Source organism: Cygnus atratus, chromosome 3 (assembly GCF_013377495.2).
Source record: "Cygnus atratus isolate AKBS03 ecotype Queensland, Australia chromosome 3, CAtr_DNAZoo_HiC_assembly, whole genome shotgun sequence".
Lineage (NCBI taxonomy): Eukaryota > Metazoa > Chordata > Aves > Anseriformes > Anatidae > Cygnus > Cygnus atratus.
The window spans coordinates 34,233,564-34,249,127 of NC_066364.1; the positions used below are offsets into that span (position 1 = coordinate 34,233,564).

The 15,564-nt window shown below is 36.2% G+C and overlaps 1 long non-coding RNA gene across 2 annotated transcripts in view; it reads right to left on the reverse strand.

Moving 5' to 3' along the window:
- Window positions 1–5,513: 5,513 nt before the first annotated feature.
- Window positions 5,514–15,564, reverse strand: part of LOC118246253 (uncharacterized) — a 74,390-nt gene continuing 64,339 nt past the window's right edge. For both annotated transcript variants that reach the window (XR_004778128.2, XR_004778127.2), the window contains one exon: window positions 5,514–5,625. This is a non-coding gene — a long non-coding RNA (uncharacterized LOC118246253). The remainder of the gene's footprint in view (window positions 5,626–15,564) is intronic.

Below are 15,564 nucleotides of genomic sequence, written 5' to 3' on the forward strand. Positions count from 1 at the left end.
AACTGCAGTGATTCTAGTCCAATTTCCCCAAAACAGTGAGTTTGAATACTGGGCTTTGGTGCTGAAAATGGAGAGGAGAAGAATCCAAAGCAAAACAGATCTCTTGTATTGGCTTTTTAGCTTGTCTTTTCAAACTGAGTCATTTTGCCTTGTCTTCTGTGTTTAAGGTTCACTTTGTAGAACATAAGTGAGGCTTTTCTGCCATGGATACCATGGAGAAGAGGTTATTAATGCTTTTCTCCCACTACAAGAATGAGGAGGTGCCTAATGGCATTCTGGAAACAAGCTTATAAACTTTTAAAAAAGAATGTGTTTAGACACACACGTAATTGCAGTATCACAGGATGCTGCAGATGGAAAAAAAAAAAAAAAAGAATTGTCAGTATTAGACATGTTTTTAATAATACAGTTACTGATGAACATTTAAAGGTGTGCCTGAATAGACCTTTTGGTTCAGGAAGTCCCTAAGCTACTGAAGTATTTATCATTATGAGGATAGCTGTATACTTATGTCTGTTTTTTGGTTCATCTCTGTCTGCTACCAGCTACACTCAAAAGCAGGAGACTTGATGTATGGGCCTTTGGATTAACAGTTGTTAGACCATGTTTTGAAACTTTCATGTTGACCTCTTTTTGGCCTTCTTTATCAATACTTATCCTCTGTTCCTGGTTATTCTTTCTCTAAATGCAGACAAAATGACTATCATTGTAAGTGGAGAATAGTACCTTTCAAAGAGATGTATTTTCACAGAACAGAAATTTTGTGTTTGGTATCAGTAATCAGGTGTTTCTAAATTGGAAAACCCCACATACTTAGGTGGGAGTATATCATCACTATTTGCCTTCATTAAAGGACTTTGTGTTGCTTTCATGTACCTACAAATCTATATTGCATCAGACTGTTCAAGCAGCTTCTGAATCTGCTAGTGAAAAAATGCTGTCTATTAAAAATGAATGTATTCTCCCTTTTGCAAAAATTGTGCTCCTTCCATTTTTATGCCTTTGTAATATTACTACTGCTGATCTTCCATATTTAGAGTATTTTGAGGTATGTGGAATTATTTATTTCCATTTATTACCATGTATCAAATAATCATAAAGAATTTTTTTTTTCAGAAGGCTAAGTATCCCCTACGTTGACTACAGGTTACTCTCTTATTAAAATAGTAAAATAATGATACTGACACATAAAATGCTGATCAAGGCCTAGGGTGAGACTAAGATCTTCTGAGTGAGAATAAGATCTTCAAATATGGAATGCAGCCACTGAATGTATATTCAATACCTACAGTGCATAATACCATGGTTTTTTTATTAATATTTTTTAAAAGGAATCAAATTTTAAAATAATGCAAGGAATGTACCAGAGTGATATTGTTATTTAAACTGCATAACTGCATGTTCCATAAAGAAGCTGTGATGGAAAGACTAGGAAAACAGAATGGTTCTGGAAAGTAGTTGAAAAATATAGTTTGGCCAACTAATCATATACCTATACCATATGCTTCCCAGGGTAGTGGTCATGGAACCAAGACTGCTGGAGTTCAAGAAGCATTTTGAAAAATGCCTTAGACATGTGGTTTAACTTTTAAGTAATCCTGTTTGGAGCCAAGAGTTAGACCCAATGATCCTTGCAGGTCCCTTCCAACTTGAGATATTCTCTTCTGTTCTAGTCTGTTCTGCGGTGTCATGACTATTCCACATGAAGTAGAAATCTAAAGCAGTAATTTGTGTGCTTCGTAATGTGCTGATGGACAATGTTGACCCACATTTCAAGCAGCATTTAATCATTGTGGACTTATAAGATGAATAGTTGAACAATTGAAGTGAGGCTCTGAAAAGCCACCAAATAAATCTGTTGTAAGCCCCCATGAAAATTAGGTTTCTTTACTAAAGCTACCACAGAAATAAAGTGATTGCACAACAGGATCAACATGGATTTGATGGTCTGACTTAAAATTAGGTATTTAAATTCAGATTCTTTTTCCAATTGAGTGAAATCACTACATAATCAGTCTGTAGTGAAACATTTGTCCTAATTGTACTTCTTGAGAGGTTTCCCACCAAATATCCTTTCTACCTTGATCTCAACAGGTCCATAAATTTGCTGACACATGCAGAGCACCCTGCAAAAAATGCATGTCCCAGGTAGTTATCACACAAGGAATTTTTTCCACACAGTTTGATTACAGCTTGACCTAGCAACAGCTCTGAGACAATGTGGTATATGCGGACCCATTCCATTATACTTGGTCTTGAAATGGCTGAAGTGCTGCCCCGAGGAAAAGCTCTAATGCTTTGTATGAAGGGAGTTCACTCAGAGGGGGTGGCCAATGGGATATGGGATGGTGGAGGCCTCCACTTCCCTGTCTGCTGCCCATCTTTCAGAGACCACTTGTATTACTGGGCTGACCTGCACAAACAAAGCTGCTGAACAGGAAACACTTGACATGCGTCCTTGGCCTACCTTCCCTAGCTGTGTGAACTGGGATCCTGCAAAGTAAGGTGCCCCAAAAGAGCCTGCTGTACCTCTCAGATGGAGACTGGAGGGTGAGTTCTCTCTTTTTGTCATAGGAAGAAAGCATCTCTAGCACAACCTGGCACTGTGTTTTGCTCTACAAAGATTGAAAGAGGCATAAATATGGGCACTTCCTCATCAGCTCACAACAGGGCATGGCCAAAGTCAGTGCTCAATGGAAGCTAATTTCATGCCAGATGGAGAGGTGAAGGTGTTGGATTTAGCTTCCCAGGCAAGCTCTTGACTTCATTATCACAGCTGCTTAGCAAAGCATCCTACCAGACAAGATATATGAATCTAGCATCATTCCTTGGCCTCTCTTGAGCCATATGGCAACACCTGTGTATAAAAGGAATATCAACGTAGGAGGAAAAGACATAGTCTGATTTTAATAATATCTCCAACTTTTAGTTGAAATGCAAATCAAAGGGAGTCAGAAATATGGGATCTGAATGAGCAGAAAGCGATCAGTGATGCATGTAAATGTCAGCTTGTCTTTGTCTGAAGCTGCATGAAGTTGCGTTTGTGCAGTGTGAGAACGAAAAAAGGATCTACATAGGGCTGGAGGAAGAATGAATTTCCACATACAGTAGAGTTGTAAACCAGATTTTTCTTAAATATCCCTAGGTGATTTTCATAGGGTTCAAGAAGATGAATTGAGCCAAGAGCAGAGTCTCTCACCTGTTATGTATACATCTGGTATTCAGTAAATTGGCAATATCTGCTTAAGAGAGATGAAGGAAAAAATTGAAGAAACTTTGTCTTCCTCACTTTTCATATGCACTGCACTGCTGAGATCAGGATATACATTGGAAAAGGCCCAGTCAAAACCATGCTTGCAGGATCTCCTGCAGTAAGTGACTTAAAAATGAGTCAGTCCTGCAGCTGCAGGAGATGTGGTTTCTAAATGACTTGAGTGTATGCTCTTGTTTTGTATTAAAAAAGTGTTGTCTCCTCATTATTGAGATAACCTGCTTTTTAGGCCTGTTGGTATCTTTCCTAAGATAAAACTGTTTTTAAAATGTCACTTAAGATTGACCTCTCATTAAACTCACAGTTTACTTGGAGATGTAGTGCAATACAGGCAGATTACTGCCTCTGCAGTAGTAAATACTGCAGAACATTTGTATGCATCTCAAATCTTTATTTCCTAGGTTCCACTCCTCTGTACAACAATTTGATTCATTTCTGCAATGCATCAGATTAAATTCTGACAGGAATTATCTGAAGATATTCCCAATACTGTCTTTCCCTCAATGCTCAATGGAAGACTGTATTTTTCTTCTGAAAATTCTCAGCTCTGTAGTCCCTGAAACAGTCCCCCTACAGATACAGTTTTAAGTATGATTTGATAATCTGACTAATGAAAAAAAAAAAAAAGATACCAAAAGTTAGCTCCAACAACAAATGAAAGCTTTCTCTATGAGTGTTTGTAAGTGAACTTCCATTCAAGGTTACGTTCAGTGTAAGGTCACCATTGTCTGATTTTTTTTCCTGAGCACTGGGGAAAAGGAAAAAATGTATTTTTTCTTCAAATTTGTTTTGAAGTTGACCTAAAGAGTGAAAGGGCAGTCTCAAGGGACCTGTGGCAGCAGCTTCTCGAAGTACTCAGATGAAAGATAATATCAGTGCTGAACTTGGAACCGGAAAGGTAAAGTTTGAAGTTGAAATCTTGTATAAGAGGAAGCCAAAGTTAAACTCGCATGAGTTTAACTTTGGAGGAGGACTGTTCTGAGCCCTAGCAAGTGTATGAACAATGTTTGTTAATATTTGAGGGTAAGCACAGAAGACTGAAAACATAATGACTTTAGGGATTTTTAATCCAGCTTTATGAGTTTTTTTTCATGAAAGAAATTTAAAAATAGCACCCACTAGCCTTTCTAAATACAAAATTTACTGAGATCTATTCTGTGTGAAGAAAAAAATCCTAATGTTCACTTTGTATTTATGTCTGTCTGTCTATGCATGCATAGCTCTCATTTGAAAAATGAGAAAATATTAATACATCTAGAGTGCAATTTGTCAGTCAAAGCATTAGGTACAATTTTAATTATATAATCACTTACTGGATATTTATGGAATGAAAAGATCAGAGGTGGAAAACCTAGAGCAGAAAAAAGTATTTTACATTAGTAACAACACCTTTTGTTACTAGTGTTACATCTTGTGTTCTCATCTTCCATTTTACTTCATATATTACCTGTCTCATTTCTGCTGTAATGTTTTTCTACTTGCCATTTTTACTGTGTTTTTGTGCAGTTGCTTTCACTGATGACATAAAAGCTATAAGGAATTTGAAGTGTTAGATGCTTTGTGTGCATAACATGAATACCACCATAATCAAAATCTATGAAGAAACCAGAGACTGACATGATCATACTAGTCCTATCATATTGACATTTAAATCTTCCTATTGATGTGGAGCATTTTTTGCCTAGAATTGATTTACATATGAAAACAAGACTATTTCTTATTGAGTGGAAGTAAATGTGTTTTGGAAGTTGAGTTACCAAGACTGATTCCAGTACAGATTCAAAGGTTCAAGGCAGCTCTAAGTGAACTGGTGAATCCACACATTTGGTCACCTCTAGTGAATTTCTTGAGAGGTTATTATAAATAGAGTAGGTAAATTGGAAGTTTGGGACCCATCTTCATAGCCCTTGACATTATTTATTTAATTTCAAGAAATAAAGCCAGATTTTTCTCCTTGAAGAAACCTGGAAGAATGCCCATGTAGGAAGGTTAGTGGTAGGAGGAAGACCATTGTCACAGGGGAACCTCTGGAAGAAAGGCAGTTAGAAAAAGCCACTTGCTACCATGGCATTGATAAACCTTTTCTGTTGGTAAGGAAATCTCCCCTTCCTTGTGTGAAGTTATTGAATGTACATTAGTAGCATGCTATATAGACAAATTATTAACAGTTGTTAAGCATCTTATGAGTATAATTTTGATGAACTTCAGTTTTATAAACATTGATTAGCCACTTACCAAAACCCTTCCTTGAATTTATTTGTACAAATATGTCAATCTGAATAAAATTTTATCCTTGTCTGAGAAAAGCACAAATTAATCCATCGCTCACCTCTGTCTTCTTTAATTTCATATGCCTGGAAAATATGTGGGAAATGTTATTAAGATTTTATTTAAAATCAACTTCAGTTTTCATCTACTGTAGGAACCCTTTCTCAGGGGCCATACTAACCCTAAACTATAAGTTTTTCAAAAACAGTCTCTAATTGACAATCCACCATTATTCTCAAACAGGACATGTCATGGAACTGTTTCTTATTTCTCTTTTTTATGGAACTTTTCTCACCATATGATTTTCATTGCTTGATTGACTAAATGTATTCATTTTCTTCAAATATATGTATATATATTCAGCAAAAAATAAATTCTGAAAGTCAGAGATTAGTTGCAATTTTGCCACAAATTCATTAGATATTTTTTGTTGTGTGGATTTTTTTAATTACAAAATAAAGACTGAAGTATCCTGTATTCCCTCAATTCTGGCTGTTCACAAACTCCAACTTTTTATTTCAGCTTCACTTCATCAGTTCATACATTTGAAGGCCAACAGGGATCATTAGATCACTTAGTCTGAGCTAAAAATAACACAAGCAGTACAATTTCACTTAGTTAAGCTCTGTAGTAAGCCAAATAACTTGTAATGGGCTCAAGCTTATGTCCCAGCACAGCCGTCATTCTTGATTTGAGGATTTGAGGAACTGGAAAAGTATCATCACTTTCCTTGATAGTTCTGATAGTTAATCACCACTGCAGTTAAAAAAATTGCCTCATTACTATTTTGAATATGTCTAGCTGTAAGGTCCAGCCATTGATTCTTGTTATACCTTTCTCTGCTAGTTGAAAAAGCCCACTGGTGTCCAAGAGTTCTCTCAGTTCTGCACCTTTATGGCAATCTATGCTGCAATAATACAGTAAGCCTCAAAAGATGTCACATTTGAGAACAGTTAGGCATTGACATTTGGATGCTCTCTTTACCATCTATATTCTGCAAAGACTGCTGAAAACAGACTACTTGGAAGTAGTAACATCTAGTTAACTGTCTAGTTAACTAATTTAACTACTTGGCATCTAGTTAGAAACATCATTGCTGGGAACATAAGAATTGATTACATTATCCTTGTTTTGCGAGGAAATGAGGCTTTTTAATCATACTGTTTTTCTGTCTCTCTCATCTTCTCTCACCTCCCAGGGAACTTGGGAACATACTTAATATTTTTGTTTGATAGGTCAGTAGAAATCATAAAGCGTTTGTTTTCCTTTATCTTCTTATAGAAGACAGGGGAGCATAGAGGCCTCTGTTCAGTTCAGTTTCCTCTCTGCCCATTCCTCACCCACTGAAAGAATAGCTGTTCTTGCCTATTTAATTTGTGCCAGTACCAACAAGCTGATCAGTATTTGAATGGTTCAGAACCAAACACATTAAATGCATCTTCACCATCCAGCAAGAAGGAGCTGTGGGAGCAGTTTAAAGGGTGGTTACGAGAAGAGAAAGGGTGGTTATGGGACGGTGGGTGGGATTCCCGCAAGAAGCAGGAATCAGAAGGGTAAATGAAAGAATGCAGAACCGGGGTAGGCTAGAAGAACTTATAGGGTAATATGATATTCCCTGGAGAAAACTGCATTTCTTTAGTTTAGTTACTGACTCAAATCGTGTCAACAAGTTTTTTTTTCTGCAAGCACTCAATATTCTAGCTCTGAATATAACAACAATCCCTGCAATATATGTATCAGAATCACAGTAAACAGTCTTTACATTATATTCTGCAGCTTCTTGTTCTAAAAGGAGTATCAGAAAATTTATATGCATAGCTTATAGCCAGAAGACAAGTTTCAGTGTCCACTTGATATGCAATAAGGTTGTAATACATTGTTTAAAAACAATTCTCTCAGCTTTAATCCTGGTTTTGTGGCAGAAGAAAATATCATTTGTCTTGTGCTGTCATCTTCAGAAACTACCTTTTAGGACCAAAATATAACTTCATAAAGCCAAAAATCAGGTTTCTTGCTACTTTTCACCTTTTCTTTAAAAGTCTTTTATCTACTGTCAGACTTATTTTACAGGCGATAATTCCCTTTCACATCTAAAACATGTGAAAGGAAAAATAACCTTTCAGAACTAATTAATGAAGATTATAACTCAGTAGGTTAAAATATGTTTAAAATAATTAACCTTGCCATTTACTGGTTGGAATTCTCAAAGCTTTTTATTAAGGGTTTTCAGTAAAGGGTTAGCCCACAAGATATGCTAGAGTATAAATAAGTGTCTGCTGTGTTTCTGACAGAAACCTATAATGACCTTATTTTACTTCCAATTCAAAGCAAAGTTTTCTTTCTAAAAGTCTGTCTCATGCTGGAACTCTGACTGGAAAAATGAATGAAAACTTTAAACGTATAAAAAGTTTCTTTACTGAGGGAGTCCTCTTTTGTGGGAAGAGGATGCTACACAGCATTATCTGGTGTGTGCAAGGAAAAAAAAAAAGACAAGTATGGGAACAGAGAACTGGATTTCTGGCAGAATTGCTACATGGACTTTGAGAGCAAATCTCTTAACTTCAGAGTAGTGTTCTGGGGGAACCTGAAGAGAGATAATTTCTCAAGAAGATTTTTTTTTTTCTTTAGGAGTCTCATCATTCATATCAAAGATTTTTCTTCAGCCTGATCCCTCAGAAAACGGTGAACCTTTTAAAACATTTTTTTTTCAAGAGATTTCAAAATAAACTTGAAAGGAAAATTCATATTTGAACTCTACTGCTGAAATTATACATTTCTCAATGGTCAAAACCTGTAGAGGATGACTAAATTTTAAGGAAACTAAGGGGAAAGGCAAACCTCTATCCTTAATATTGTGCATAACTCTATTGAGACATGCATGTGCATAAAAACACTAAACTGAACCGATTAGCTGAGATGTGCTTTATTTTCCCTTTATTCCCCTTTCTCAGTATTCATAGCAAAAGTAAATTCACTGACAGCTATATCAAACTCTAGAGTCTGGCTACTATGGACCAAAATAATTTTTTTTTGGAAATCAATAGAATCTTTTTTGTTTACTTTATTGGTGATTGGCCCAGTCCTTAATTCAAGTACCTCCTAAATACAGAATACCATTGGCTCAGATAATATGGAATAATGTGTCCCATGTTAAGCCTCATTATGCAGCTTTCTCACCCTGTGCAATAAAGAATAAATAAACAAAACTTTAGTATTCTATTTGTGAAACAGTCTCTTTCTATCTTGAGAAAAGTCAATTTCACAATTTTAAATAGTTGCTAAAATTCACCCTTCACTTTTCTAAGCCACTCTGTCATCTTTTTGCAGTGTGTTTAGCTTAACATTGGTTAAGCTTTGTATTTCAAATTTGTATTTCAAGAACTCTTTTTTTCAAGTTTCTTATTTCAAGTTTCTATTTATATTTACTTCTCTGCATCAGTTGTTTCTGATTGCAGCCATAGGACTACTGGAGCCAGACTAAACGATGGCTGATCATGGAGCTTAGTTTAAAAGGGACATAAAACCACCACCAAAACAAAGAGTAATTTAAATGTGACACTGGATAAAGTTATGTCATTAAACAGAAAATAAGAGATCAATGAGGAAGACAGAACTATCACTTAAAAATGACTGGGCTGCAATGCAATTAGTGCCTAATCAAAGATAGGCACTATCTGACAGGCAGTGGTCAGTTGAACACACCAGTGTATAAAGTATTTGTAAAGTAATGGCAAGACTACAGGCAACAGAATGGAAAAAGTAATAGGAGGGGCACACAAGGTGAAATTCAATACAGGGTGGGCTAAAAGAAATGCAACTGGACAAAAATGACTGAAACAACTATAAAATGTATGTTGCTCATGAAGAATGAAATGGTGAGCTACATATTCTCTTTTGCTGATTTTAATTGGCGGTACAAAACTGGACATTTCCATTGTTAAATTGAACCTCTATAAAGTAGAATAACAAGAAAAATAAAGAAAATTCTCTTGCAGTAGCCATAGGAGCCTGCTACTGAACAAAACAGGTATGGCTATAGTACAGGCAAATTTTTCAGCAGAGAGAAATGCTATTAGAAATTTACTAGAAAAGTCGCTAGCCTCGTATGGCCATCTGATTATTATCCATTATTATGGATTATTATCCATTATTGTTTTTTCACATTGCCAGAGATGAAGTAACAAAGAGTGTCACTAGGGCTCTTACAAAAGCTGTCACTAATCTGTCAGTTGTTTGGAGCGATCAACGTGAAAAAGCAGAATTCAGTTGATATCTCCTTCTCTGAGTAGTGACTCAAAAAGATGCTTAAAGAAAATGGATATGATAGAGAATGTCACTGCATAGATAAATAACTGAGAACTGGAATTGATGGTCAGCTTTTTCAATAAAGCACAATGTACAGATGCCTGAAGTTATTCAGAGAATGAAAAATGAAAACCTGTTGCAGAGTTGTAGAAGGGCTTTGCAATGCTGACTGACTGAAAGAAATAGAATGGCTGGTGGAACTCAGCAAAGATACAGGCAAGATATGGAGGGAAAAAAAATCTTACCTTTTACATAGATAATGCTGGGATCTGATCTGTCTGTTACCATTCGGGAAAGAGACATTGAAATTAAAATAAACTGTTCTTAAGGATCTCACCCAGTTTCAGCTGGGATAGAGTTAGTTTTCTTTCTAGTAGCTGGTGTGATATTGTGTTTTGGATTTAGGATGAGAATAATGTTGATAACAGACCAATATCTTTATTGTTGCAGAGCTGTGTTTACACTAAGTCAAGGACTTTTCAGCTTCTCATGCTACCTTGCCAGTGAGGAGGTTGGGGGTCCACAAGGAGCTGGGAGGGGACAGAACCAGGACAGCTGACCCAAACTAACCAAAGGGATATTCCACACCATGTGACATCATGCTGAATAATAAAAATGGGGGGAGTTGGCCAGGGAGGTGGTCACTGCCTGGGGACAGCCTGAGTATCAGTTGGCAGGTGGTGAGCAATTGCATTGTTCATCACTCATTTTGTATATACATTTCTTCATTATTATTATTATGTATAAATATCTGAGGGGAGGGCATCAAGAGTGTGGAGACAGTTTCTTTTCAGTTTTGCCCAGTGACAGGACGAGAGGCAACAGGCACAAACTGAAGCACAGGAGGTTCTGTCTGAATATGAGAGGGCACTTCTTTACTGTGAGGGTGGCAGAGCACTGGGACAGCTTTCCCAGAGAGGTTGTGGAGTCTCCTTCTCTGAAAATATTCAAAACCCGCCCGGATGCCATCCTGCGCACCGTGCTCTAGGTGATCCTGCTTGGAAGGGGTTTGGACTAGATAATCTTCAGAGGCCCCTTCCAACCTCGGCCGTTCTGTGATTCTTGATTATTACTATTATTATTATTTCACCTTCCTTTTCTGCCCTATTAAACTGTCTTTTTCTCAACCCATGTGTTTTACTTTTTTTTCCCCAGTTATTTCCCCCGTCCCACTGTAGGGGAGTTAGCGAAAGGCTGTGTAGTGCTTAGCTGCCTGTTGGGTTAAACTACAAGAGGATCTTGTGTAACTATTGAATGCAGTGGAATCTGGGACCCAAACATCCTCTTTCTCAGCCAGTGAAGCCCCTGACTGCACTCCAGACCCAGGAGGCTTCTCAGTCCCCACAGCAAATTTTACATAATCCCACAAGTTCCCTATGGAAGTCCATTAGAAATTTCACACAAGTCCCTTGAAAAATTCTGTAGTGTTCATGATAATCGTGTCTCTCTCCTTATCAGTTACACAGTTCAGGGTGATTAACCTCAAGGCTGTGCCTGAGCAGTTCCCTTAACGGCCATCAACCACTGGCCAAACAACTTTGTTCTTTGCTATTGCTCACCTTTTTCTATATATATATTTGTCTGTTTAATTTATTACTTTCCTTGTTATGTGTTATTTTATACTGAACAGATAATAAAACAGATGTGAACTCACAAACTACCCATGCACTGAACAATGTTTCTGGTTGTTGAAAGGATAAAGATACATAGAAAATCTATATGGATGAGATGAGTCTGTGGAGTGGTATGAGAAGAAAGCCAGGACTCAGTATCCTGTAAAAGAGCTGATGATGAAGTTCTACAAAATCACAGAGAAATTGAACAGGGAGATTGTTCATACTTAATGTGGGGCTGAAGTGAATTACTGGGTGAAAGTTTTTAATGAGCAGATGGAGGTACTATTTCAAACCACACATTCTTAAAGTCTTTGCTTCAACATACTATGAATGCAAAGACTTTGCATAGATCCAAAATGCAATTAGAGAAAGTAGTAGAATAAAAAGCTGAGAGGAACAGCCTTCCATCTTGCTACATTGTACAAGGAAAATTATCACGATATGCTTACATTAATCTTATACCTTCTCTCTACATCTGATGATGTTTATTTGGGGAGTCACCATACCGGGTTAGGGTAACAGCTTGTTGAACCTATTACAGCTATTTTATGTAATTCTGTGAAAAATTATGGCTTACTTCGCTAAACTGACACTGGAAAAGATCTCTTATTAGCAACCTCCAAACCAAACCATGAATCAGTTTAGTGTCTTAGTTATCAAGCCACTAGGTCTCCGTAGGTTGCTCTAAGTCTCTTCCAGAGTCATCCAAATATTTTAATATTCAAGACTACCCCAGTGGAATAATTTTTTATTTATTACTCATCTGGAAAGTACCCATAACTCAGGCCTGGATAAAGTAGAAGAAAATAAAAATACTCATTTCCAAAATCCAAAATAGGAAATGAAGTTAAAAAGTCATGCAAAGACCACCTGAAAAAGAGAGGAAAGAATCGTGATGAATTTTCTGATTAAGTAACCAAGATGAAATCCAGAATAACTCCCTCTTATAAATCCCTCTTGCTACCCCTCCTGCTATGTATTCAGTTATTCTGTTGTTTGGCATGCCATATAGTCAAGAACCGCATCTTTGCACACTCCATAACTCTCTGGCTTCCCTCACAGAGATGAATATAGAATATGGGGACTACACTTGTTTCTTATTTTCCGGTGGTTAATTTAATGGTAAAAGAGTTGTTAACCCAGTGTAAAGAAAATGTTATTTGTCTTCTAAGTTATGCATTTTCATACCCTAGACTTTAAACTTCATTTGAAACTTTTATCTTGCTGCTGAAATATATTTGGAAAACTTCAATAATATTTAATAGCCTGTCTTTTCCATGTAAATTGTTTCAGCAGTTCAGTTCTGAACTGGATTTGCTTTCATTCAATTGTTCTCTAAAATTCAACAAAATAATGTACATTAGTAGAATCTGGGGATGCTGACCTACAGTTTAGAAGGAAAAACAGATAATTTGCCATATGTAATGAAGAATGCCTCATTTGTGATAATATAAAATGTCTGTTTTATGGAAACTGTTGACAATCATTCTGAATTGCTTGTGAACTGGCCCTTATTACAATTATGCTTCAGAAAATCTGCCGCCGTAAATGAATAATGGCATCCAAACTTTGACATTGCCCTGGAAGTGCCTTCAAGCTTACACTTAAATCAGTAGCAAATTGGACCTCTTCCTGAAACAAATTTTTTTTTTTCCTATCAAGCTTGGTCAATATGAACAAAACAGAAGCAGCAATAACATGATCAGTATAATGATGTGAGGCATAATTCACTGAAAGCAACAAATGCTGATTGCATGCTTTAGGAACTAGTAATTATACGGTGAACAAAAAAAAAAAAAAAAAAGCAATAAGGGGAACTCAAAAGGATTTCAAATCAAGCTTTTCCATTGTACCTCAGGAGGTTTATAGTAATTTGCAGATGTTATTTTTCATCATGAAATATTTCATGTTTAGAAGATATCTACCCCTTTTTTTTTTTTTTTTTACTGATTTTGTGTTTTAAAAGATATATATCAGAATCAAAGTGGAATGCAGACAATGAATATAAAGGGAGAGAACTGCATGTGGATGTTTGTGCCTACTTTAGTATCTACTGCTCACTAAGATCTTTTCATTCAGAGGCACCTCAGATATCTGTACTTAGTCAGCATAAGACTTGTATGTTGCACAGTACTGTGAGGACCTGTGTCTGTGTTCTTGGGTGCTGTCTGCCTGCATGGAATAGGGAAAATCAACTAATTGCACATATGAAGCTTGTAGAAAAGCACCCAGACAACAAATTAAGATATAAAAACATTAAATAAATAATATTAATCCTCTCTTGTAGTTGAAGGATTAACTTTCTGGACATGTCATTAGAACTCTAGGTGGAGTTTGCTTAAAACATGGTAATATTCTGAAATAACATACTACAGCCAGAGTGCAGAGCATCTTTCAGAAATATGGTATGGTTTTTATGCATTACTCAGTTTTTGCCTGTTTTAGAACCATGGTATGCTCTCCTAGAAGCTAAAGGCACTTATGAGAGAAAGGATTTTCCTAATATGTGGAATATCTTGTAATGAATTGGTGCCTCTCAAAAATTAACTGTGTAGACCATGTTCTGGCCCTGAACAATGTGATCTAACTTCAAAGTTGGATCTAACTTTGAAGATAATCCTGCTTTGAGTGGTATGGTAGAGCAGATGATCTACAACCAATTAGGTTTCCAGCTTGATTATTTTGTGGTCTTATGTTTTAATTGTTAATATAAATACTCATTATTGTGGCTTACTGCATTATGACTTGGGACAAAGTAAAATTTTCAGTACAAAGATTTCTGTTTTCAATGTTAACTGTCTCACAGTAGGCACAGGAATATGTTTTCAGGGTCAGCCATTCTCTTCTCATTATATTAAACCAGTTGAAAGTTATCTGTATACTTAAGAACTTTGTTATATTTTATATATTTTGCTAGCTAAAAGGAGAAGATTCCCAAGATCTGTTACAATAAGGTTGTTCCAGACTCAGTTAGGGACTCTGTCTCTTGCACTTTGGTTCTTAGAATTTTTTTCTTGCAAGGAAAAAAAGATAGTTAAATCACAGATTCAGCCTAGGACTTTCAGACAAAAGTTATTATTTATATTCATTTACTCTTGAATCTCAGCATGATCAGGACTTCTCAGAAAAATACTTCTAAATCATTCCCTTGAAGGCAGATGGGGGTATCTTTGTCTAGACTTTCCTAGATTTCTCTGAGACAAAGGTCAGAGTGGGAAGTGGCTCCTTTTGTGAACTCTAACATGTTTTCATGGGCTTACCTAAGCTATTTATTTATGTCAAGAGCTAAACTGGAAGGAGAGACCACTGTTCATTTCACACAACACGTTTATAGTCTTAAAAAGCTCTGTGAGGTAAAGCAATTCTATACTTTATTTCATTAATTTCTGTTTAAAAATAATTGCTGTAAGAGAGTAAGAAGATTTTTTGAATGATGAAAGGATCTTGGAAGAAAGAACAGACAATATTACCATCTGAATCACAACTAAAAAGGCTATTGGTAGCGGGGTTTATGATTATTAGGAGAGATTTTAATGTGTATTGATGCCAGTTACGAAACTAATCACAAAGTTGGGTTGCACAGAAAAAAATGAGACTTAGACCTCCATGTAATTTGAGCTTTTGTTTTATGTCACAGCAGATCATACTCTTCTCCCACTGTTCCAGTTATAGCACTTTTCCCCATGCTGGTATACTTTTCTCATATTGAATGAGTTTTTTCTTCCTATATTCACAATAACCATTTGTATAAAACCCACTATGCATTCTTTCTTTTTTCTTTACACCACAATAATAGCCTTTTCTCTCTGTTTTAGTTTACAACTTAGCGTGTTGGTATTATCCATTACGTTTAAGAATGAGTTCATTATTAATGATTCCAGTGAAAAGCCTTTAATGGACTTGTGAAGCTTCCTCCAAACCCTCCCAGAAGTTTTGCTCATGTGTTGTTGTGCTGTTACTTTGTTATATTCTGGGAAGAAAAGAAGAGAGTTTGGCGCATACAATACATTTGTGATTGGTCTTATTACAAAAACATAAAAATAAAAAATCTCTTAAAGAGAGAGAATTACATTAACAGCAGTAGTTATAATGACTGATCATTAA